The 25523-nt window shown below is 39.4% G+C and overlaps 1 protein-coding gene and 1 pseudogene across 2 annotated transcripts in view; both read right to left on the bottom strand.

Annotated features, from left to right (window-relative positions):
* The window catches only part of ZNF704 (zinc finger protein 704), a 232448-nt gene that overhangs the window by 125660 nt on the left and 81265 nt on the right, over positions 1-25523 (bottom strand). The gene's annotated exons all lie outside the window — the stretch shown is intronic.
* Positions 20843-20949, bottom strand: LOC129505449 (U2 spliceosomal RNA; annotated as a pseudogene).

Raw genomic sequence — 25523 nt, 5'->3', positions numbered from 1 at the left:
TCTATCACGAGCTGGACCCCGAATCACTGTAATTCACACCTTTCCTAGCTCCCTACAAGAGTGTCGTATTCATCACAAAAAATGTTTGTATTCACTAACAATAAGCCAAGTTCCTTTTTATTTTTCATTTCTAGGGGGAGATCATGAATTTGCTTTGAAATAATTACTTGCTGATTTTCGATGGATCTCTTAAACCAATATATGACATCTTAACAGTACATGTGAAAGAGGCCTGGTTTCCTTTATAATTTTAATTGGAGTATGTAAGGCTGGCATCAGAAAATAAGGGCACTCAGCATCACACACTAACACTACCCAACTCGCTTCCAGCCAGTGGTGTGCTGGTATCAGCTCATGCTGGCTCATGAAGGGCGACTGCTAATATCTCTTCCTGAGCATTTAGAGCATCACTGTGGTTGAAATTGGCTAAATAGGAGTATTTATACCAGAGAAATCCAGAAATGATACAAATCAGAGCTTCTATTTTTTTTTTTTTTTTCTGGAGAGCTAAGTGTTAAACATTCACCAGGGAAACACTGTTTTCATCCATTCATCCAACCATCTAACAAATGTTTATTGAAATCTAATGTGTGCTAGCTAGACCTTGGAAATATTGAGGGTACAAAGACAAGCCTATAGTCTGTGCCATTAAGCAGCTGACAGTTTAGTGTAATAAAATGTATGAACCAGTTAAAGTCCTAATATATGACCATCCTTCCCAGTTGAATCAGATGGTCCATGATGGTGCGAGCATTTTGAGAGATACTAAAAATTCTATTAGACAATGAATGACATGGAACCTTAAGAAAACTGCACTCCCCCCCTTTTTTGAGAGAATAAAGACTTATTGTTGAAATACTTGATTTGGTGATTCTGAAGGGACCCATTTACGCAGCTATATTTAATTAAACTTTTTATTTTGAGATAGTTACTTATTCACATGAAGTTGTAAGAAATGATAGAGACCACTTCCCTTTACCACTTCATAGTCTTGGCGAAACTACAGCACAATATCACAACGAGGATATTGCCATGAGTATAGTCAAGATAGAGAACATTTCCATCACCTCAAGGATCCCTCATGTTATCCCATTACAGCCACACTCACTCACCTCCTACGCTGACAGTCTCCTTGACCTCCAGTAACCATTCATCTGTTTACTACTTCTATAGTTTTGTCCTCTCAAAAATGTTAAATAAATGGAATCATACAGTATATGATACTAGAGGATTGGCCTTTTTTTCACTCAGCATAATTCACTGGTAATTCCTATTGACTGCTTAGAGTTCCATTATATGGATGGGTGCACCACCATTTGTTTAATCATTCGTTCACTGACGTCATTTGGCTTGCTTCCAGCTTAGGGTCTATTACGAATAAAACTGCTATAAATCATTCATGTACAGGTTTTTGTGTGAACATAAGTCTTCATTTCTGTGCAATAAATGCCCTGGTATGCAATTTGTTGTGTAATATGGTAGTTACGCAGATTTTCAAGAAAATTTTTCCACAGTGGCTGCAGCATTTTACATTTCCACTGGCAATACATGAGTGATCCAGTTTCTCTGTATCCTTGCCAGTGTTCAGTGTTGTCACAACTTTAAAATTTTTAGCTGTTTTGATAGATGTATAGTAATATCTCATTATAGTTTTAATTTGCATTTCCCTGATGGCTAATGATGTTGAACATCTTTCCATGTGCTGATTTGCTACCTGTATATCCTCCTCAATGAAATGTCTGTTCAAGTCCTTTGCCCATGTTCTACTTGGATCATTTGTTGTTTTTTTGTTGAGTTTTGAGAAATTTTATATATCCTAGGTCTTTTGTTGGATATATGGTTTGCAAATATTTTCTCCCACTCTGTAGCTTACTTCTATATCCTCTTCACAGGGTCTTTTGCAAAATAAAAGTTTTTAATTTTGATAAAGTCCAATTTATCCAATTGAATAAGTCCAATTACAGTTTATGAACTATAATTTTGGTGTCAATCCTGAGATTTCTTTGCTTAGCCCCACATTCCAAAGATTTTTTTCCTATTTTTTCTAAGAGTTTTATAATTGTACATTTTACATTTAAATTCACGAGACATTTTGAGTTGATTTTTGTATAAGGTATGAGACTTAGCTCAAGGTTCTTTTTTTTTTCTTTGCCTTTGGATGTCCAATTCTTGTTTTTCTTGGAGTTTTACCATGATGAATATTGAATTTTGTCAAATTCTTTTTCTGCATTGATATGATCATATAATTTTTCTTCTTTAGCCTGTCAGTGTTGTGGATGACATGGACTGATTTTCAAATATTGAATCATCCTTATATCCCTAAAATAAACCCCACTTAGCCATAATATACAACTTGTTGTATATGCTGCTAAATTTTATTTGATAATATTTTGTTAAGGATTTTTGACTTTATATTCATGAGAGATATTGCTCTATAGTTTCTTTTACTGTATTTGGTTATGGTATCAGGGTAATATTAACTGCAAGAGGAGAAGAAAAGCCTATTGTATTTATACATATTTTTGCTTACCATGTTCATTCTTCTTTCCTGATGTTTCAAGGTTTTTCTTCTACCCAAGAATATACCTTGATTCCCAATTCATTACTGAAGCATATTTTTGCCAAGTATGGATGCTGAGTTGATAGTCCTTTTAGTACATGAAAAATCTGCTGTTTTTATCGCCCCTATAGGTGTCATTTTTCTCTGGGTGCTTCCAAGATTTTTGTCTCAGGCAAAAAAATAAAATAAAAACCTTCAGAAGTTTAATTCTTGGTATGATGATTAATTGTATCCGTAAAGTTGCCTAGGGCATGTTACCCAGATATTTGGTTAAATATGATTCTAGATATTTCTGAAGTTTTATTCAGATGAGATTAAAATCAGTAGTTTTTGAGGAAACTAGGTTAGCCTCTATAATGTGGATGCACCTTATCCAATAAGTTGAAGGCCTTAAGAGAAAAGAAAATGGACTTCACCTGAGGAAGAGGAAACTCTGCCAGTAGCCTCCTTTCAGACTTGGAACTACAACAACACTTCTCCAGGTCTACAGCCTACTGGACTCCCTTGCCAGTTTTGGACTTGCCAGCCTCCACGAACATGAGAGCTAATTCCTGAAGATAAATCTTTCTCTTTCAGAGAGACAGAACCAACAGGATGTGTGTGTATGTGTGTGTGTGTGTGTATTCTATGCACATATATACATGTGTATGTGTTTATTTTATATACACACATATAGGAACGTGTATTTATATATGTGCATGTGTATTACATATACAATACACATATACGTTTGTGTGTGCATATATGTATACATAACACACACGTATATATGTTAGATATGTGTTATATGTATGTTTTATATATTTACGCACACAAACACACACATATAACACATATATCCTATTAGTTCTGTCTTTCTGAGGGAGAGAGAGAGATTTATTTTAAAAAGTTGGCCTACAATTTTGTAGAAACTGGCAAGTCCAAAATCTGCAAGGTAACAAAATCAATAGATGTGTGTGTGTGTGTGTGTGTGTGTGTGTGTGCGCGCGCGCATATCTGAAGAACCCTGACTAATACATTTGGCATGAATTTCTTTACATTCATTCTGTTTAGGTTCAATGAGTTTCCTGAATTTATAGGTCTAAGCCTCTTGCCAAATTTGTGACATTTTCAGCCATTATTTCTTCAAGTACTTTATTTAGCCTCTCTCTCTCCTCTCCTTCCAGGGATCTCGTGACATGAATGCTAGATCTTTTGTTATATTCCCAAGGGTGCCTATTTCCTCCCTGTGTTCAGACTCAGTAATATCTGTTGTTCTCTCTTCCAGTTCACTAATTCTTTCCTCTGTCCCCTCCATTCTGCAATTTTGTTCATACACTGAACTATTTATTTAGGTTATTGTATTTTCAGTTCTGAAATTTCCATTCAGTTCTTTTTTTATATCTTCTATTTTCTGGTGGAGATTTTCTATTTTTTCTTTTGTTTCAGGCATGTTCATAATTTTTCACTGAAGCATTTTTATCACAACTGATTTAAAGTAATTGTCAGATGATCCTAACATCTCTGTCAGCTTGGTGTTGGCCTCTAATGACTGCCTTTTTAATTCCAGTTTGAGATCTTCCTAGTTTTTGTGTATGAGAAGTGATTTCCAACTGGAACCTGGACATTGTGTAGTATGTGATGAAACCTTAGATGCCATTTAAACCTGTTCTAACCGTTTTTCTTAGATATGCTTCTGGCAAGGGAAATGGGGAGGTCCGGTCTTGTTCCTGCAAAGCGGGGGTAGAAGTCGAGTTTTCCCACTTGGGTCTGTTGGTATCTGAGGTTACGGGGATCCTGTTGGGGGGGGTGGGAGTTCTGATTCACCGCATGCTCTCCACTGAAGGGGTCATTACTGCCCAGTGGGGATGAGAGTCTAGGCTTCCTACTTTGTCTTCTCTGAAGCCACCCCAGCAGGAGTGTTGGGGCCTTCCTGATAGCTTGACAAGGGTGGAAGTCTAGGTTCCTCACTGTACCTTTGCTGGTATGGGTGGGGTTGGATCCATATTTGTTTCTGAGATGTTTGGCTGAAAGAGAGGGGTTACTGTCTAAAAGTTTTCTGTCTTGCTAGGCTGCCCCTTGCCTATCTTTGGTTAGGAGGGAACAGGCATTTTTGTTGTTGGAGCTTTTTCTGTGTAATTGGCATTTCTGGTTTGCCTGCTTCTTTTCTTTTTTTTTTGAAGATTTTATTTATTTATTTGAGAGAGAGACAGAGCTAGCGACAAAGATAGTAAGAGAGCACAAGCAAGGAGGAGAGGGAGAAGCAGGCTCTCTGCTGAGCAGGGAGCCTGACTCCGGGCTTCACCCCAGGACACCGGGATCATGACCTGAGCTGAAGGTGGATGCTTAAATGACTGACTCACCCAGGTGCTCCATGGTTTGCCAACTTCTTCAACAAGTTCTGGATATATGAAACAAGAAAACCCAAGGAATTCACCACCCTGTTGTTCCTCTGGTCCTGAGGTCTCTAATTAGTCTGCCTACTTCTCTTCACTGTTCATCTTTATGTTTGTTTAATATAAAATGTCTAGAGTTTTTAGTTCTTATGGGAAAGAATAGATAAAAGTATGTTTACTCAATCTTCTGGAAAGTTGCAGTCTCCCACTCAGCTATTTTTTAAGAGACTTTTATTTTTTTTATGTGTTTGAGGGAGAGAGAGAGAGAGAGAAAGAGACGGGGTGGGGAAGAGGAACAAGCAGACTGCTCGGAGTACAGAGCCCAACACGGAGTTGGATCCCACAACCTTAAGGTCATGACCTGAGCTGAAATCAAGAGTCAGAAGTTAACCTACTGAGTCACCCAGGTGCCCCCCGGCTATTTTTTTTAAAACTACTTTGTTACCTTAGGGATAAAAAAAAAAAAAACCCAAAACAAAACACCATTAGATTCTCAACAAATTAGTTGATATTCTTGCCATGATTATGAAGCATCAAATATCTCGCTTATAAAACCACAATTGTGGGGATCCCTGGGTGGCTCAGCGGTTGGTGCCTGGCTTCGGCCTAGGGTGTGATCCTGGGGTTCTGGGATTGAGTCCCGCATCGGGCTCCCTGCATGGAGCCTGCTTCTCCCTCTGCCTATGTCTATGGCTCTCTCTCTCTCTCATGAATAAATAAAATCTTTAAAAACAAAAACAAAAAAACCCCACAATTGTGCTTCGATAACCTGCAAAGAATTTACTGATAATGTTTGCAGAAGATAATGGGTTTGTGATCTTTGTTTCATTTTCTATTTACATAACATGGGATAATTTTTAAGTTAGAATATCAACTTTTCTACTTACATTTGAATAAAAGCATGGATGCTATTGATTGATTGTCCTATAGGTCTGCCTTTTTGGTATTTTTAATAGTGGCACCTGAGAAGACATACAAAATGCTTAAAGGTAAAATACATTACAAAGTTGTTTCCAACAAATTATTTTTCAGTGTTTATTGAGTAGATTGGTACAAACTGTACTCAGCTGTGTGGGTAGACCTGCGTGGTCTGTACATAGATGGGGCAAATCTATCGCAGATAAATATTTTAGAATAGTAACCATTATTTAAATACAGATTTCCCCTGCTATCAGAAAGCAGAGTGTTTTTATACTTTAATAAGAAGTATTCCTATTAAATCTTTTTTGAGCTGAAATGGTGTAAAACAAAGAAACAATTACCATTAATTTATATAGGAACTTAAATTTTTTTTTTTTATTTATCTATTTGACAGAGCACAAGTAGGGGGAGCAGCAGGCAGAGGGAGAGGGAGAAGCAGGTTCCCCCCTGAGCAGAGTCTGATGAGGGGCTCAATCCCAGGACCCTGGGATTATGACCCAAACTGAAGGCAGATGCTTAACCACTTAACCCACTGAGCCAACCAGGTGCCTCCCAAACTCCCCAAATAACCTCTTCTAGACTTTTCTGATACCTTAGCACCCATCTTGCTAATGAAGTACAGAATAAATCGTGATAAAGCACAGAAGCTCAAAGTTATGGCAGGGAAAGAGCTTGGCGGGGCCACCCTTGCTGGTTGGGGTTTGTACTGCTTCTATAACAGTTTGCTGCAAAAACAAACATGGGATGCTGTTTTCACTTTTGTCTTTTTTTGTAAAAGCAAAAATCCACTTTGAATTTCTTTTGGTTAGAAAAACCAGGCACTAACATAGGTCTTTTGTAAAAGCAAAGTGGTGTACTTTCAGAAAGCCAGGGGTACCCATATCTCAAATACATCATTCTCTGAGAATATTTTCCCTCAATCTGCTTTCTTGATTTACTCAGTGTGGTAAAAATGAGAGGGTGGGCAAAACAGAAAAAATATACAGCAAGAACAACAATAAAATATAGTTGTTTGAATACCTATCTTTCTGGAAAATTCCAGAAAATTGTCTTTAATACCCAGATAAGTTGCTGCCTTGCACAGGAGACTTCACTGAATTATTTTCCCTCCTTGATTGGGAAAAAAGATATACTATAAAGGCTTAAAAACTTTGGGACGCCTGGGTGGCTGGCTTAGGGGTTAAGCGTCTGTCTTTGGCTCAGGGTGTGATGCTGGAGTCCCGGGATCGAGCCCCATATCGGGCTTCCTGCAGGGAGCCTGCTTCTCCCTCTGCCTGTGTTTCTGCCTCTCTCTGTGTCTCTCATGAATAAATAAAATCCTTAAGAAAAAAAAAAGGATAAAAACTTCAGTAAGATGAATAAGTGTTTATCATAATGATAAAGAGTAGCTCATAAAGTTGGCATTTGTATTATGCATGTAAGTTTTCAACATTTCTAAACTTCACATTTCAAAGTAATTTTTTCACGCAATCTCCATAATCATTATTTTAATAGCTGCACAATATTCCTTTGGGTACTATATCATAATTCACTAAATAGTCCATTATTGTTAAACATTTAATGCACTTGCAACTTTTCATTTGAATAAATAATAATATGAGTGACAAGTTTTTGTGTATAGTTTTCACTGTACCCACTATTTTAGTTTGCTTAAGCTAGAGCTTGTGAAATAGAATTATCGAATCAATGGTATAATGATTTTTATGCCTCATAATAAGAGTTGATAAATTATTTCCCAACAGAATTGTATGGCTTTATAATGCCACCAACGACGTATGAAAGTAGGAGCTTATCTCCACCCTCTTCTGCAAGTCACTGTTATTTAACAAAAAAGTGATTTTTAGAGCTGAAATATTGTTTAATTTGCAATGATTTAGTTAGCTGTGGTTTACTAGTTTCATTTCTTTTATGAAGTATCTGTGGGTGACCTTTGCCATTTATTTTCTTGGTTTGGGGGATTTAAAAAAATCAATTTGAATGAATTCTTTACAATAATAAAAAATGTCAACCTGGGGATCCCTGGGTGGCTCAGCAGTTTAGCGCCTGCCTTTGGCCCAGGGCGTGATCCTGGAGTCCCGGGATTGAGTCCCACGTAGGGCTCCTGGCATGGAGCCTGCTTCTCCCTCTGCCTGTGTTTCTGCCTCTCTCTCTATGTCTATCATGAATAAATAAATAAAATATTTTAAAAAATGTCAACCTGCACATTGTTTTCCAAATCAGTTTTTTTAACTTTTTTTTTAAAATGTGACAAGGTTTTTTTTTTGTTTTTTTTTTTGTTTTGTTTTGGTTTTTTTTAGGAGATAGAAGTCTATTGGATACATTAAACATTAAAGGAGTGGCAGGCAGGACAGCAGAGGAGAGGCTGTCAAGCCAAGGTTTTAACTTTTATGTAGTTAAAATTTCTGACTCGTCTTTGTGACTTGTTCTGTTTACGCATGTAATGTTATTCACTTCATTCTTTCTATTTCTTTTGATGTTTATTTATTTATAAGTTTGACTTTCTATCCAACATAATTTAGCTCAGTGTCTGTTTTGAAAGGAAGGGCAAAGTTGATTTTTTAAAAAATTGCTAAGAATTTGCCTCATTATGATTTCATGCATAATCTTGCCCTTCCTCAATGATTTACCATGTGAGAAATGCTCAGTGATGCCAGGTCCTTTGGCTGTCTGGTCAGTTCACTGATTCCTGGTTAACTTTGTGCCATTACTGTAGCAACACAGACCATAATACACAGTTTAAAAACTGCTTGTTTAATGAATACAGAATCTGGCAGGGCTAGCAGCTCTTGTTACTAATTTTTTAGAATTTTCCTTAATACTCCCTCTCGTTTGCTATACCCCGCCTCCCCTTCCACTGCCAACATCTTAATTGGAACAATTTCACATCTACAGAGAAGCTGAAGGAAAGAGCGAACTCCTATAGAGCCTTCACCTTGATTCACCAATTACTATAATTTTGTCACAGTTTATTTTTCTGCATTTGTATACATGCAACACATACACACGTACTTTCTTTACTGAACTATTTGAGAGTAACCCAGAGACATCATGACATCTCATCTCTAAATATTTCAGTATATATCTTTTCAGAACAAGAGCATTCTCCTTTATAAAAATAGCATTATTGCATTTGAACTATTATCCAATACACAATCAATATTTAAAATTTCTCAATGCTTCCAAAATTTATAGCTTAAAAAAAGAGAGATCTGATCAAGAAACACCCATTACATTTAGTTGTTGTCCTGTCTCTTTAGTGTGTTTTATTTTTTTTTAAGATTTTATTTATTTATTCATGACAGACAAAGAGAGAGGGGCAGAAACACAGGCAGAGGGAGAAGCAGGCCCCATGCAGGGAGCCCGACGTGGGGACTCAATCCCGGGTCCCCAAGATCACACCCTGGGCTGAAGGCGGTGCTAAACGGCTGGGCCACAGGGGCTGCCCTCTTTAATGTGTTTTAATCTAGACCCTTTGACCTGTCTTTCTTCTCTGTCTTGATCACTCCCTTCCTCCCTCCCTCTCTCCCTTTCCTTCCTTCCTTCCTTCCTTCCTTCCTTCCTTCCTTCCTTCCTTCCTTCCTTCCTTCCCTCTGTATCCTCCACCTCCTTCTCTCTCTCTCCATCTCTCTCTCCCTTTTTTGTCTTTCATGACATGACATTTAAAAAAAAAAAAGTCCAGGCCAGCTGCTTTATAGCATGCTTTTTTTCTTGAAGATTATTTATTTATTTATTTATTTATTTATTTATTTATTTGAGAGAGTGAGTGTGCTCAAGCGGGGGTGGGGGGTGCAGAGGGAGCCCGACAAGGGGTTCCATGCCGGGACTATGGGATCATGACCTGAGCCAAAGGCAGACACTTAACCAACTGAGCTGCCCAGGCACCCCTATAGCATTCTTTTAATTTAGATTTCTCTGACCATTTCCTCACTTGTGTGTGATTCTTAACAGATATTAGAATCCTTTTAAGTCCCAGTCTTACCTTTTCCTCTCCTCACTTGTAGTTCTAAACCCAAAATCCTATTGGAATTTTGATCAGTACTATAATTATATAAATAAAAATTTGTAACATTTACAAAAAAAACCTACAGTTAACCTTAAAATCAATTTATGAAGAACAGACTTTTTTTTAAAAGATCTCATCTGAGAGAGAGCACATGTGCATGCCAGTGTGGGGAGGGGCAGAGGGAGAGAGAATCTTAAGCAGATTGCCTTACTTGGGGCTGTATCCCACAACCTTGAGATCATGACCTGACCTGAAATCAAGAGTCAGTTGTTTAACTGACTGAGCCACTCAGGCTCCCCCATCTTTTTATTATATAAAAGAGTATATATTTCTTTAAGTCACCTTTTGTATAGCAAAATTAAAAAAAAAAACTTTGTATAGATCATACACTTTTCATGAAGAGTATTCTTACAGGGGATCCCTGGGTGGCTCAGGGGTTTAGCCCCTGCCTGAAGCCCAGGGAGTGATCCTGGGGACCCAGGATCGAATGCCACGTCGGGCTTCCTACACGGGAGCCTGTTTCTCCCTCTGCCTGTGTCTCTGCCCCTCTCTGTGTGTCTCTCATGAATAAATAAAACAAAATTTAAAAAGAGTATTCTTACATTACTCTGCTGTTGAGAATTTTTTAAAGTTATGTTTTCTTACTGGTTATAAACTGGAATCACCCTCTAACTAGAGGCAACTGCTTTCTTTTTTTATTGGTTTTACTTGCAGTCACTTCACTGAACTCAAGAATTACTTTTCAAAATGTCTCATTATTTTAATTTTTCTAGGTAGGTGATCAATACTTATAGACAATGCACTTGTAGAGGAAATGTGATTAGTGTACTTCTAGACAAGGCCCAGGGTATAGTCACTTAAAAAATGATATGCTAACAACGACCCTGCACATTGCCCTTTTTTACCCCATCCCCACTCCACCCCCACCTGCTTCTCTGGTCAGCAATCCCCTCCCATCATCGCACAGAAACCACCTCACCTCTCTCCCTACATGAGCATTTTCCCTCCATACAAAGAGCATGCACAAGCTGTGTTTTTCTTTTCACCAATCACAACTCATCAGTCATCACAGGTAACTGCTGTTCACGGCACAGGTGCCTTCACACGGGTTCTCTTTCCACAGTCGGACACTCTTTTTTAGATATCTCAGGAAAATCATTCCTCACTTCACTACATCTGCAAATTGAAAGGCAAGACAGGTGCCGATAAGACTGTACTATAAGAAGCGAAGTGAAATGAGACTTAACATAGATTCAGGTCCTTGAATCTTTAACGTTACTGAAAAACCTTAAGTTTCCTGTAGACTGTCACAAATCTCCATCTACATTCTTACCATTCCTATTCCTCTGATTAGACTCATTTTTCTTTTCCTGTCAGCATTAAGAGTACGATCATTGTGTTGGTTTTTCGTTTTGCTTTGCTTTAGTGAGTGGTATCATATTGGTTTCAGCTTTAGCTATCCAGAAAGTTAGTGGACACCACTACCTGTATGGGGTCGGCCAGGATGAGGGGAAAATGCAAGTAGAAAAGGGACAAATGGGGAAAGCTGGCCTGAAGAAACATCAACATTCACCAATGGAGTCTAAACACAGGCCAGGGTCACACAAAGGCCAAAGGCAGATCTGGATAGTGCAGTGGTGGGCAGTGGGGCATTCCCTGGGTAGGTGATGTGTGACCTCATTTCCTTGAGGTCATAACAGACTGTTATATACATCTTAGATGCTAGAAAAATGCATCTAAGATTGCACAGGGAGGAATTGGTGGTGGTCGTACAGTATCCACAGCTTGGACGCTGAGGATAGACTGCCTGATTTGGCATCTTGGGTCTTGTTTCCTTAGCCGTTTGATCTTAGCATCTTCTTCAACCTGTGTCATGCTTTGGTTTCCTTTGTGTGGAAAATGGTGAGAACCAATCTCAGAAGGTTTTTGTAAAGATTAAATGAATTAACGTATATAAAGCATTTGGAACCATGCATGGTATATGGTAAGTGTGCATTAGTTGTTATTTCTAAAATCACTATAATTATTATTCTTTAGGCACCAGAGGTCCCACATGGGTTGAATGAAAAATCCCATATGCCAAGCCTGGACACAAACTTGGCCTCTTCCAAAGGAACTCCCATCTGATACTGTCCCTCGAATCCAGAGAGCTTCAGTTTTAATCTCCATACAAGGAGAGACTTGGAGGGAAAGATAAAAAGTCGTTACCCAGCTCTGGTTTTTTGAGGGGTAGGATGCCTACCAGGTATGGATAGCTGGGAAGGGGCAAAGACTGTCAAAAGGTACATTCTTAAGAATATATATTATTGCCCATATACTACATTTTGGCTACATAAGGGGTTAAATTTGCTTTGCTTTTTAAATTTTTCCTTTGAAGTAAACCTAGTAACTGTGTTTCTATGGAAAAAAATATACATTTAATTCCAGAGTATATACCCCTAAATAAGTAAAATCCATTTTAGGGGGGGGAATTTATGTCTGGAAGAAGTTTAATAATATCTAAAAGCTACTTCTGCATGGGATTGCTTAGTACATTCCCAGGGAAGTCTCAAAGAGCAAAATTCTTTAAGAGAGACCGGAAAGTCCAACCCCAGAATACAAGATCAGATTAATCAGGTCCCTACTTTATAAAACTGCAGGCTTTCTATTGGGGAAGATTAATCTGGCATTGCAACCCAACTGTGTTGCCAAGTTCTATAATTACAGCAACTCCTCTGAAGTTTATTCAAAATCTGGTTCCAAGCCAGAGCTCTGCCCACATTCCTTTACTACTTCCTACCATGATACCCAGACCTCACGTTTTGAAAAACACATTTTAAATCCTCTTTAGAACCATGTCCACCACCTGGACTAAGAGGCTGAGAGACTGGCTACCTGTAAGCCAGTCCAGTCTCAAGGCCTGCCAGTGCTGGGCACCTCTGCAGCCACCCAGAGTGTTCTCTGCCTGGAGCCCCCATGCCCACAGCAGTGTGTCAGATCACGAATCACGAAGCAAATGCAGTCTTCAAGGGCCATTTTTAATGATACTTGCCACGGGGGTGCTATTCCTTATGAGCATCACCATAGTCTGAGGAGAAATCTATAAATGTACCAGTTACTGACAGGCATCACAGGCCCACGGCTGCTTTCCTTTTCCCAGGCGCTTGCTCCTTTCCATGGACTTCATAACAACAGAAGTGTCTACGCTTTGGTTACTTCAGGCTAGTTAGTGTCTGGCTACAAACTAGGTTGTATGATAGAAACCACTAAAAAAAAATTAAAACCATAGTTAAACACCCAACTATTTGTTTGATGGAAAGAAACAGTATTGAAAAGAACACCATCACAGAATTTCTTTTCTTTTTTTTTTTTTTATTTATGATAGTCATACACACAGAGAGAGAGAGGCAGAGACACAGGCAGAGGGAGAAGCAGGCTCCAGGCACCGGGAGCCCGACGTGGGATTCGATCCCGGGTCTCCAGGATCGCGCCCTGGGCCAAAGGCAGGCGCCAAACCGCTGCGCCACCCAGGGATCCCCATCACAGAATTTCTAACGATACTCACATCCAGCAAAAGATAGAAAGTTGGTTTATTTATGTTGGTTCTTGCAAATGACACGTCATATCTAGAGTTGATAAACATGGGGTCTGAACAGAGAAGCTCAGGTCACCTGTTTCTGGTTTCGGGTTCGAATCTCATGATTTAAACACTAGAGGTATTTATTTCGTACCTACTTCTAGAAGTCCTTGTCTTAGCCACCAGGAGACAGGAGACAGACAATAACAAAAAGCTAATGTTGCACGTTTATAATATTCTAGGCACTTTACGTGCATCACTGCATGTGATCCTCACAACAGCTCCAGGAAGGAGTTATTATTCTCCCATTTACAATGAAGACTATAATGGGGAGATTTTAAATAACCTGCCTAAGGATCCATGGCTGGTAAGTGACTGGAGCTGACCAGGCAGTCTGATGCAGAGCCCCAGCTCTTAACCACTCAGTATACAGTCTCACCATCCCTGGCCTGAAGAAGTTTACGTGTAGAGTAATGGCAATGCCAATATAGACATTATAACATGAGGTAGAATAAGGTCAATGCCATACCAGGTGTCAAAGTCTCAGAGATTCACATCCAGGGGGAAGAAACAGCAAAGCTCTCTTGAGGAGGTAGGACAAGTGAGCTCTGAACGATGTTTGGGTCATAGATAATACAAGGGCAGGATTAGTGGTGGATGGAGGAAAATCCAGTCTTTCAGAAGGAAGGAACAGCGTGAATGAATTCAGAGAGAAGATACAAGCAGGAACAGTAATAGCAAATAGTACAGTGTGGCTGGAAGGTAAAGGACACAAGCCAGGAAGGAGAGGGAGAAGGAAACAATATACCACTGGCAATATTACTCTAGAAAGCCCCTATTTCCAGGCTCAGAAACATGTTCTAAATTTTTCAAAGAACAGGACCCCACCATATGTTCCTAAGTAAGAGATTCTTGTGGACAGAATGGAATAAAAATGGTACCAGTAGGATTGGAGAGGGAGGGAGGGATCCTCAAGACTTGTAAGCCGAATGGTCACTGGAGCAAGAGGAGAACGGTGGCATCTCTGCCGGGTGGATACATGTATGCCCTACTCCCTGGAGCCTGGAAATGTGACTTTGTTTGGAAAAAAGTTCTTTGTAGATGCAATTAAGTTAAGACTCTTGAGATGTGATCATCTTGGATTATTTGTGCGGGTGCTGGATTCGATGACAAGTGTCCTTATAAGAGAAAGGCAGAGGAAGATCTGAGACAGAAAAGAAGACTTGGGGAAGAAGAGGCAATGTGGCCATGAAGGCAGAGGCTGGAGTGATGAGACCATGAATCAAGGAATGCTGTCACCAGACACTACAAGAGGCAGAGAATGGACTCTTGTTCAGGTCTCCCAGGAGGAATAATGCCCTGCTGGATGTTAGACTTCTGGCATCCAGAACTGTGAGAGACAAAATTTCTGTTAAGTCAACCAATTCATGGGAATTTGTTATGGCAGCTCTAGAAAACTAATATAGCATTCTTTTTCTTTTTTAAAAAAATATTTTATTATTTATTCATGAGAGACACAGAAAGAGGCAGAGACACAGGCAGAGGGAGAAGCAGGCTCCACGCAGGGAGCCCGACGTGGGACTCGATCCCGGGTCTCCAGGATCACGCCCTGGGCCGAAGGCAGGCACTAAACCGCTGAGCCACCCAGGCTTCCCCCTAATATAGCATTCTTACTACAGAATAGAAAAGTTTGTCAGAGAGCTGATTTGGAGAAGTGTTTAGAAATTGACCAATATAATTTATACAGTTTGTAGAAAAATTACATCACATGGGATAAAAAGACAGTAGGTTGGGCCGAGAAAGCAGGGTAGACTCTTTTCCTTTCCCACACACTCAGCTCATTATCATTAGTTTTGTCTTAGCATTTGTCAAGATGTGAACCACATGAGCTAGCTGAAAATGCACATTCTTGGGGCCTATCTTCAAATTCTGATGCCTTTCTTTTTTTAAAAAAAGAATTATTTATTTATTCATGAGAGACACAGAGACACAGGCAGAGGGAGAAGCATGCTCCCTGTGGGGAGCCTGATGCGGGGCTTGGTCCCAGGACCCTGGGATCACGACCTGAGACAAAGGCAGATATTCAACCACTGAGCCACCCCGGTGCCCCTTCTGATGCCTTTCATATGGGGTAGAGCTCAGGAATCTAGTTTCGAAAGCATCCCTGGTGAGTTTGATGCAAGTGATCCTTTAACACAGAATGGACAAGTTTTTCTGTCAAGGGGCAAGTGATATATTTCTATTTAGGCTTTGTGACCATTAAATCTCTGTCCCAAGACCTGAATCTGCTAAAGTAGCACAAAAGCAACTGTTGACAATATATAAACAAACGAGAGTGTCTGTACTCCAGTACAACTTTATCAAATTTTATTATGCACCTTATTACATGAGACTGAATTTCATATAATTTTCTTGTGTAAGGAAATATTCTTTTTTAAAAAAACTTTTTTGCCCCTCATCCATTTAACAATGTACAATAACAGGTGGTGAGCCAGATTTGGTCCACAGGCCATAGTTTGCCAACCCCAGCTTTAACATGCTGCAGTTTGCAAATCACTGCTTTAAATGTTAGAGCTGAGATTTTTTTCAAGTCAGGGGCATGCCATGAAGCAGCAGGAGAGAGAGGAGTAGGGGAAACATCTGATGCACTAGAATAACCCCCAGCATGCAGGCAGCCTCTGCTAAAGCAGCAGCGCATAACGCGCAACCACACTTGTGAAAGGGTGTCACTCGTGGGAACATGATCCTTCAGGCATGCTATAGACTTAAAAATAGACCGAGGGCCGTTGTCCTGAGTAGTGCTGGGCAGACCTAATGTATAGACTGCAGCCTACAGGAAAAAGCCAGGTTTTCACTAGTTCAGTTCTGCCCCCTATTCCCCCGTTGAAGAATGTCTCAGAGAATGCAGAGCCGTGGAGGGGAGGATACAGCCTCAAATTCCTTCTAATTTGTCAGTCCTTCATAAACTCCAGTATGCTAAATGCAATGAGTAACACAAGACTTTCAATGTATTTTATGATGTTGGATTGTGACCTGCCACCAAAGCCTCAGGGAACTGCTACTTGGTGAGAAAAGGCAACTTGCCTTCTCCATTCCTGGGCAATCACCGCTGCTGTCTCCTCTCCATACCTCCAGCTTTGAGTTAGCCCAGCTAGGCTAGAACCGTCTGCAAGCTTCTTCTACCTGGGTCACAGACAAAAACAAGTACACATAACAGAGATCCACGACAGAACCAAGATGCTATAAGATTTCAATAAGCGGGAACTCTGGGCTCAAAATAAGATGAAATTTAACTAGGACAAATGTAATTGTCTGCATTTACATTTAAAGAGATTCAATTATAAAAGCACAAGTTGGAGGAGAGACTTTATGAGCAGCTGCGTGATGCACCAGTTCACAGGATGAAGGCCTCAGGGATGTTTTTAACTACAGTCTCAACAAAGCTAGTGAGATGGGGCTGCTAAAGTACTTAATACAATTTTTGGCTACATTAATGTAATTACAATGTCCAGATGAATACAAGAGTTCACTGGACTCTGAGATAATCAGATGACACGTAAGAGCCCTTCAGCAGTTCTGGGCATTCGGTTTTAAAATGAATGTTAAAATAAAATAGTAGGAAAGTCATTCAGTAATGGGACTGTAATCAGAGGAGGGCAGGGGAAGAGACAGCCTGAAAATGTATTTTATTGAGAATATTTGAAGGAGCTGGAATTGTCAGCAGTGCTTTTGAGGGAGTACTTGGAAATATTTGGAAATGAAGTAAGTGTCACATTTTTCAAAGTTAAGCTACACAATCAAGGAAAAATGGGTCAAAGCCATAAAAGTGTAAAGTCTACATATTTGGATTTCCGGAAAGCAGACCTGAAGGAATGCAGAGAAAATGTGATGTGTGCTTCGGCAGAGGGGTGTATATGTACCAGGAAGCAGGATCCAAAGTGGGAATCACAGAAGCAAACATTCATCTTGCCCATCCTGCACTGCACACGGAGAGAAGGCCTATCCGTCTGAGAAGGATGAGAGCATTCTATTATCAGAGTTTGGAGCCATCCAACATTTATATTATAGAATTTAAGTCTCTCCTTGTTCTGATGCCACATTCTAGCAACTTGCTGAATTCTAGCAACTCTATATAAATAGATAAACTTTAGAAATCTGACTTCCATTCAGCTTGACTACTAGGAAAGGATGTAATAGATTTCTTAAGGGCATTTAAAAAATTAATAAACAATAGTTTAGAATAGTTTTAGGTTTGCAGCAATGGTGAATGGCAAGTACAGAGAGTATGCATATACTCTCTGCCCACCACCCCCCGCTCCCTGCCCTATGGACAAATTATCCCATCATTGACATTCTGCACCACAGTGGTACATTTGTTACAATGGATGAACCTATATTATTAACACATTATCACCCAAAGTTCACATATTATATTAGGACTCACTTTTGGTGGTGTATCATAGAGTTTTACTGTCCTAAAAACACTCTGTGCATTGCCTATTCATTTCTCCTTATCTTGAGCCCTTGGCAACCACTGATATTTTTGCTGTTCCCATAATTTTGCCTTTTCTAGAATGTCATATAATTGGAATTCTTCAGTGTGGAGCCTTTTCAGATTGGCTTCTTTCACTTAGTAATATGCATTTAAGTTTCTTTCATATCTTTTCATGGCTTGATAGCTCACTTCATTTTAGGGAATAATATTCCATTGTCTGGATGTACTGTAATTTATCCATTCACCTACTAAAGGACATCTTGGTTGCTTCTAAGTTTTGGCAATTATGAATAAAGCTGCTATAAACATCTGTGTGCAGGCTTTTGTGTGAACATAAGTTTTTAACTTCTCAAACCATGGAGCGTGATTGCTGGATCATATGGTAAGAACATATTTACTTTTGCAAGAAACTGCCAAACTGTCTTCCAGAGTAGCTGGAGCAAATACCATGGAGCATGGGTAAATACCAAGGGTAAATACCATGGAGTGTGATCACTGGATCTTATGGTAAAATTATGTTTACTTTTGTAAGAAACTGCCAAATTGTCCTCCGGGGTAGCTGTACCATCTTGCATTCCCACCAGCAGTGAATGAGAGTTCCTGTTGCTATTCCTCCAGCATTTGGTATTGACAATGTTCCAGATTTTGGCCATTCTAATAGGTGGGTAGCAGTATCCCTTTGTTGTTTTCATTTGCAATTCCCTCATGACATGTAATGTTGAACATCTTTACACATGCCTATCTGACATCTGTATATCTTCTTTAGTGAGACGTCTATTAAGATCTTCTGCCCATTTTTAAACTGGGTTGTTTGTTTTCTTATTATTGAGTTTTAAGAGTTCTTTGTATATTTCGGATACAAGTCTTTTGTCAGATGTGTCTTTTGCAAATATTTTCTCCCAGTCTGTGGCTTGTCTTCTCATTCTCTTGACACGGTCTTTCATAGAGCAGATGTTTTTAACTTTAAGAGGTCCAGCTTATCTATTGGTTCTTTCATTGGTTTTGCCTTTGGTGTTGTATCTAAATAGGTATCACCATACACAAGGTCTTCCAGGTTTTCTCCTAGGCATCTTTTTTTTTAACTTTTTAATTTTTATTTAATTTTATTTTTTAAAGATTCATTTATTTACTCATGAGACACACACACACACACACACAGAGAGAGAGAGAGAGAGAGAGAGAGAGGCAGAGACATAGGCAGAGAGAGAAGCAGGCTCCCCACAGGGCCTGACGTGGGACTTGATCCCAGGACTTGATCATGACCTGAGCCAAAGGCAGATGCTCAACCACTGAGCCACCCAAGTGTCCCTCCTAGACATCTGTAAAAATTTTTTTTTAAAAATAAACATTATCTTTTAGAAGTTTAGATATACAGATAAATTGAAAAGATAGTACAGAGCTCCCCTAAACCTCCTCATCCAGTTTCTCCAATTATTAGCAACTTATATTAATATGGTACATTTGTCACAATTTAAAAAACTAGTATTCATATATTGTTATTTACTAAAGTCCTTAATTTATTCAGATTTCCTTAATTTTTCTAATGTCCTTTCATTGTTCTGGTATCCTATCCAGAATACCTATACTACATTTAATTGTAATGTCTCCTTAGGCTCCACTTGGCTGTGATAGTTTCGCAGACTTCCCTTGTTTTTGGTGACTTTGCAGTTTTGAGGAGTGCAGTCAAGTATTTTATAGAACATCCCTCAACTGGGATTTGAATCAATCTTTTGTGTGATTAGAATGGAGTTACTAGTTTGGAAGAAGATCACACAAGTAAAATGTCACTTTCATCACATTGTATCAAGGGTATATAATAGTAACATGACTTATCACTGCAGATAACCTGGCTGAAGTAATATTTGTTAGGTTTCTCTACTGTAAAGTTACTTTTCTTCCTTAATACTGTACTCATTGGAAGGAGTCACTAAGAGCAACCAACACTGAAGGAGTGGATTTATGCCCTATGCTCTTGAAGTGGAAATATTTATGTAAATTATTTGGAATTCTTTTGCACAAGAGATTTTCTCCTCTATAATTTATTTCTCAGATTGTTCATTTATATCTATATGAGCTCATGGATACTTATTCTATGCTTTGAGTTATAATCCAATACTATTTTATTTTGTTGTTTAGAACAGTCTCAGCTTTGGACATTAGAAGCTCTTTCCGTTGGATCCTGTGGTCTCTGACATGCACCCAGCAATGTGCTTTTTTAAATTCTTTACTTCCTGGCCTGACAAGATTCTTTAGGCTCATCTTGTATATTTCTTTCCTTGGTTCTAGAATCAGTCATTTTTTCAACGTTGACCCGGTTCCTTTCACTGGAGGATGGTATTGAAAACCACCATCTGGGTGTGAGGTATGCTTGTTGCTACCAGAGTGTTGTTACTTCTAGGTTATCTCAGCTGAGGGAGGAACTATTATACAGTCCTTGTTTATACACACACATCTATAAATGTGGTGTTGCATTTAAACCCCCTTCTTATGTGAGCTGCCTAGGTGCTGAGTTGCATTCACCTATCTGGTCAACTCTTAAGACATACAACTTCTGTATCTGTCAGGGGCCCACTGGCCTTTACTTGAAAAATGCCCTGCCACACCTCCATACACTACTGTTCCCCTGCTTTGAACTTTTATGGAGATTTTTGGTCTGGAGAAGAAAATATTTAGAAAGCATATAATAGTTACATTCAAATATTAGAGTAACTTACATAGAAGAGGGGTAATTTGGGGTCGCTCCATAGAGCAGAACCAGAACCAACCATTGAAGTTACATGGAAGACAATTTGAAGTTAACATGAAGAAAAATCTATAAAAATCGGAACTTTGTCTTAAAAAGGAATGAGCTGGTCTTGAAAAGTCATAAACTCTGAATAAATAGATAAGCTCAGAGACTGAGTGACCATTAGCTTGCCCTGAATGTTATGATGGAGATTCTTATACTGGGTCACAGACTGGACTCACTGAGAGCCATGTCTCCCAAGTTGATAAGAACAGATGCTACACTTGATCTTAGCCAAAAGGCTGAGCAGCGATGCCATGTCTCCTAAGGCAAAAAATCTTAACCCTATAATAAGAGCTGCTTTTACAAAAATGGTCTTATAATATAAACGCATACACTTATGGCGCAAAAGATTAAGATTTTTTAATCAATAAATGAATAGGTAAGACTCCGGATTATTATTATACAAAAAGAACACATTTTTAATAAGTTCCCTTTAGTTCTTAAATACAGAAGTAAAATATACTAAAGAACAGAAGAGACTTGTTTTTATTGAATAAATGTGACTGAAGTAGAGGTGGATAGTATACACTTTAATTGCAAAGATTACAGCAAATATTTGAACCACTGCAATAACCTCACGTAGAGAAAAGATTTTGAGCTCTATTTTATATCTGTTGTGTGCTGTGTGCTAGTTCATCTGATGAGAAGCTTCTGGGATAGCATCCAAGGAAATCAGGCAATTCTGAACACCTTTTTCAGATATGTTGCCAGATTCTTTTGCTCTTTACCTCCCCTTTTCCTTAAAAATTATGCACATGGGAGCATGTGTGTACATGCACATTTGCACACGTGCACGCACACTCAGATACCTTCACTCTCTGTAAATAATGCTAAAGGTCTAATCATGTCACCAACATGTCATCAGCACCCCAGATGTTCCTACTCAGAGAAAGAATAACACACACCCCACAACCGTCAGAAGATGAAAGAGCTTCCTAAGCTAAACTTTCAATAAACACAGCCGTGGCATCACGTGGAGGGTAACTGCATTTTACACATGCACCTATATTCTTATAAACTGTGCAGAATGAGATCAGCAGAAATTAAATGAATAAAAATGTATTTCTGCTGACTCAATGAGAATGGCTGATTCATCTAATTTTAGTTTTTTTTTCCTTTTCTTTTCCTTCCTTCCTTCCTTCCTTCCTTCCTTCCTTCCTTCCTTCCCTCCCTCCCTCCCTCCCTCCCTCTTTTCCCCTTCCCTTCTCTTCCCTTCCCTTCTATTTTCTTTCTTTTAAATGTTAAGACAAATTTTTACTGCCTTGTGTTCACTCCTTCCCAGTATATTTTCTGCTGACAACAATCACAGCTCAGTTTCGCCTTCCCTCCCTCCAATTTCTGAGGTCTGTGCTTCACAATGGAGTTTGTGACAGAGAATGACCAACGAGTACCACCAGGATGTTGTGAAGAAAGAAGAAAAAAACTTATAAAGGAATTAATATCTTTTATAAAATTATCTTAATTATAATAAACTTTTCATCTAAAAATGCCCACTCTGATGGGAGTGTGGGGGGAGGGGGATACACAGTTTCTCTGCCATATTGAAGCTATAATGATTCAGCAGGTTCCTATTTTCCCATATTAGCAGGATTTCAAGTATATTTGCAAATTTCAAAATCAAAACACCAGGCAGCATGAATTTATGACACATTTTATTTTTATTAATAAAATTCCGTGCATGACAATAATCAGTATTTCGTACAGATGCAGTGACAAGATATTTAAAAAGTGTTGGAACAATTAAAATAGCTGACTACTACTATAAACATAAAAAAGGAAAACCAATAGAGTAAAACTGCTCAGTTGAACCCAACTTGTTTATAATTTATAAAAATCTCACATATGCTGGTCTTGAGTTAATAGCCCTTCTTGTCTTTTAAGACCATTAAATTCATAACTTTTAACAACAAATTATGAAAAAGAATTAAAATAATCATTGAAATAGAATGGCAGACACTGCCAATTCTATAACCAGTTTCTCCTTCTTTCTTACTATCAGAATGTTTGGCATATTTGGGATGGTGATGTTCCCAGTTCAGAAAGTACAGTTCCCAGGCTGTAGGAGTGGCTGAGTGACAATTCTGTCCTATGAGATATGATTGGAAGGCACAAGGTGGCCTTCAGTGAAGGCCTTTAAAAAAGCAAACTCAGAGCACCTAGATGGCTCAGTCAGTTAATCAACTGCCTTCGGCTCCGGTTATGATCCAGGGGTCCTGGGATCAAGTCCAGAGCTGGGCTCCCTGCTCAGTGGCGTGTCTGCATCTGCCTTTGCTCCTCCCTCCTTGCTCATACGCTCTCTCTCTCTTAAAAAAATAAATAGAATCTTTGAAAAAAATCAAAAAATAAAAATAAAAAAGCAAATAACTCTTTCCTTTCTGCTCGGCCTTTTCTCTAGCCTCTGTCAGGAAACAAGCGCAATGTCAGAAACTACAGAAAGAATGTTAGGTCTAGGAGGATGACAGCCACCTATGGGGGAAGGTGGAGGGTAAAATCACAAGGAGCACGGGCCTATTCTGACATCCTGAGTTACTCTATAAGCTATGAAGTGGTTTCTTTAAGACTTCTTATTACACAGAGGAGAAAAAAATGAATTTGCTTAAGCCACTGTTACTGAAGTTTCTACTACTTGTTGCTAAAACAATTTTAACTGATAAAAATAATGTCAAGCACCCTTAAGTAATTTAAAAATACCCACTTAAAAACAACTAAGATACTCACCGCTGCCCATTTTTATTCTTAAAGCAGATCTCCTAAGGACCCCTACTCTGAAATACTGCTGGCTGACTTTGAATAAATATGAATTTCTGAAAGTAAGTTTTCATTAAGAATTGTTTAAAATTAAAATTGCCGTTGTTTGGAGGATGATGTACTTCAAAGCATTACAAAGTGTTAAAGTAAAATAATATTCTGTGCCCCCCTGGCTTCAGTTACTGAGCTTTCCCATATAATGACACCATGCTAAACCCAAGGGAAACCATAAGTAAACACACTCCAAAAACACTCATTAGGATGAAACCCGAGTGATTCTGTGAAAGAGTAAAAAGGCATTTTGTTGATAATTGTAAAGTGAAGAGATGATTAAAAACTGGCCTACTGTGAGGAGCTACACAGCATGGACACCAAGGCATACTTCTGAGAGGGTCTCAGAGTCCCTGGGTCAGGCTCTGGTGGCAGAGCAACTGGCTCTTGATCATCATGTCTAATTTTAGCTACCATATTTAGATAGGTAGAGTATATTGTAAATTTAGACAAAATATTGTCATTGGCTAAATAAAAATGGATTGTTAAAGATGGTAAATACCAAGAATACTGCAAAGATCAGAAATAATAACCTCCCCACCCCCAAACCCATGTGGTTTGGCTTCAACGATTAAACACTGGGTGAATATAACAAAGTAAGTGTCTCCAAAGCTTCTGCCATTATCCCAAGGCTGGCTTCTGTCTCTGGTGAGGATATAGATTATCAGACTCAACAAAGGCTGCCAAGAAGAAACAGACGAAGGATAAATTTTTATGAATGTGCTATTTGTATGTTAAAATCATGTGACTTGTCAGTCAACAGATATTCACCGATGAGCACACGTATCAGCTTCTGGTCAGAGAATAAAAGCAAACGAGGTGGGAAAGAGGATGAAACTGTATGGGGCTGGTTCTAAGAGCCACAGCGTTGCCCATGGATTGTATTCAGCTAGCAGTTGCCATTCTCATTGGTTCGTGTACATTAGTATCACATGGGGGGAATACATAAAAAAGAAAGCTGCTTGAGTCTCACCCAAGAGTTCAGTCTTCAATTGTTTCAGGATCAGGCCCAGGTTAAGTATTATTTGAGAAATACTGCAGGTGACTCTATCATGTGGTTAGGGTGAAGGATCCCTGGGCTGGAGTGAGAGCAGATGGGCCTTGAGCTGAACTTCGGGGATGGGTGGGACATTAGATCAATTAGGGGGAAGGAAGATTTGAAAGGGATGAGGGAAGGAAGAACCAGGGGCAAAAGGCAGTGATGAACAGTGATGACAGTGTGTCAGAAAGTTACAGGAAATAAAAATCACATACATGCATACATACATAAGATGGGGTCCATTTATAGACTTAAAAAAAAACAATGGTGGGAAATGGGAAACTATGGGTGAGGAACTAACCAGGTGACAAGGACCCTAAAGAAATATCGGTGTGGCAGGAGCCTCCTGGATGAATGCCAGCACGGAGAAGCAGGAAGAACAGCTAATGGCAGGTGCCAAAATCCCAGGTGAGAGGATGAGGTGCAGGCTTCAGTGAGGAGCACATTGGGCATACTGGGCAAGTTCTGAGGGCGTGGAAGTTAAGACTACTGGAGGATGCTGTGGGATCCTCAAAGGAAAGGGGAAGGACTAAGATAGGAGGAAACACAGAAGGTGCTGCAGACAACGAAGGAAGGATGAACTAAAAATCCAGGTTGAGAGACCCTTGTGAAGAGGGAAAAAGAAGATGTACATCACAAGGCCCATGTGTCAAGGTGGAGGGAAATGAATGAAGAGAAGAGCTCACATAGTATTTTAAGATGCAGCATGAGGTTGGGGGTGAGGCGGGAAAAGTGGGCGCCAGAGCAGAGCATTGCAAGTTGAAGTGGAGCTGGTTTAGTACATGCATGAGATCTTTCAGCCCATTGGGAGATAAAGGTATTGCTCTGTCCAATATATTCAGGTGAAATAGAATTAAAATGGGATGCCTGGGTGGCTCAGTGGTTGAGCGTCGGCTTTCGCTCAGGGCATGCTCCTGGGGTCCAGGATCGAGTCCTGCATCGGGCTTCCTGTGAGGGGCCTGCTTCTCCTCCCTCTGCCTGTGTCTC

Source organism: Nyctereutes procyonoides, unplaced genomic scaffold (assembly GCF_905146905.1).
Source record: "Nyctereutes procyonoides isolate TBG_1078 unplaced genomic scaffold, NYPRO_anot_genome, whole genome shotgun sequence".
NCBI lineage: Eukaryota > Metazoa > Chordata > Mammalia > Carnivora > Canidae > Nyctereutes > Nyctereutes procyonoides.
Note: the sequence above shows the minus strand (reverse complement) of the source record. Positions and strands in the feature narration are given on the sequence as shown.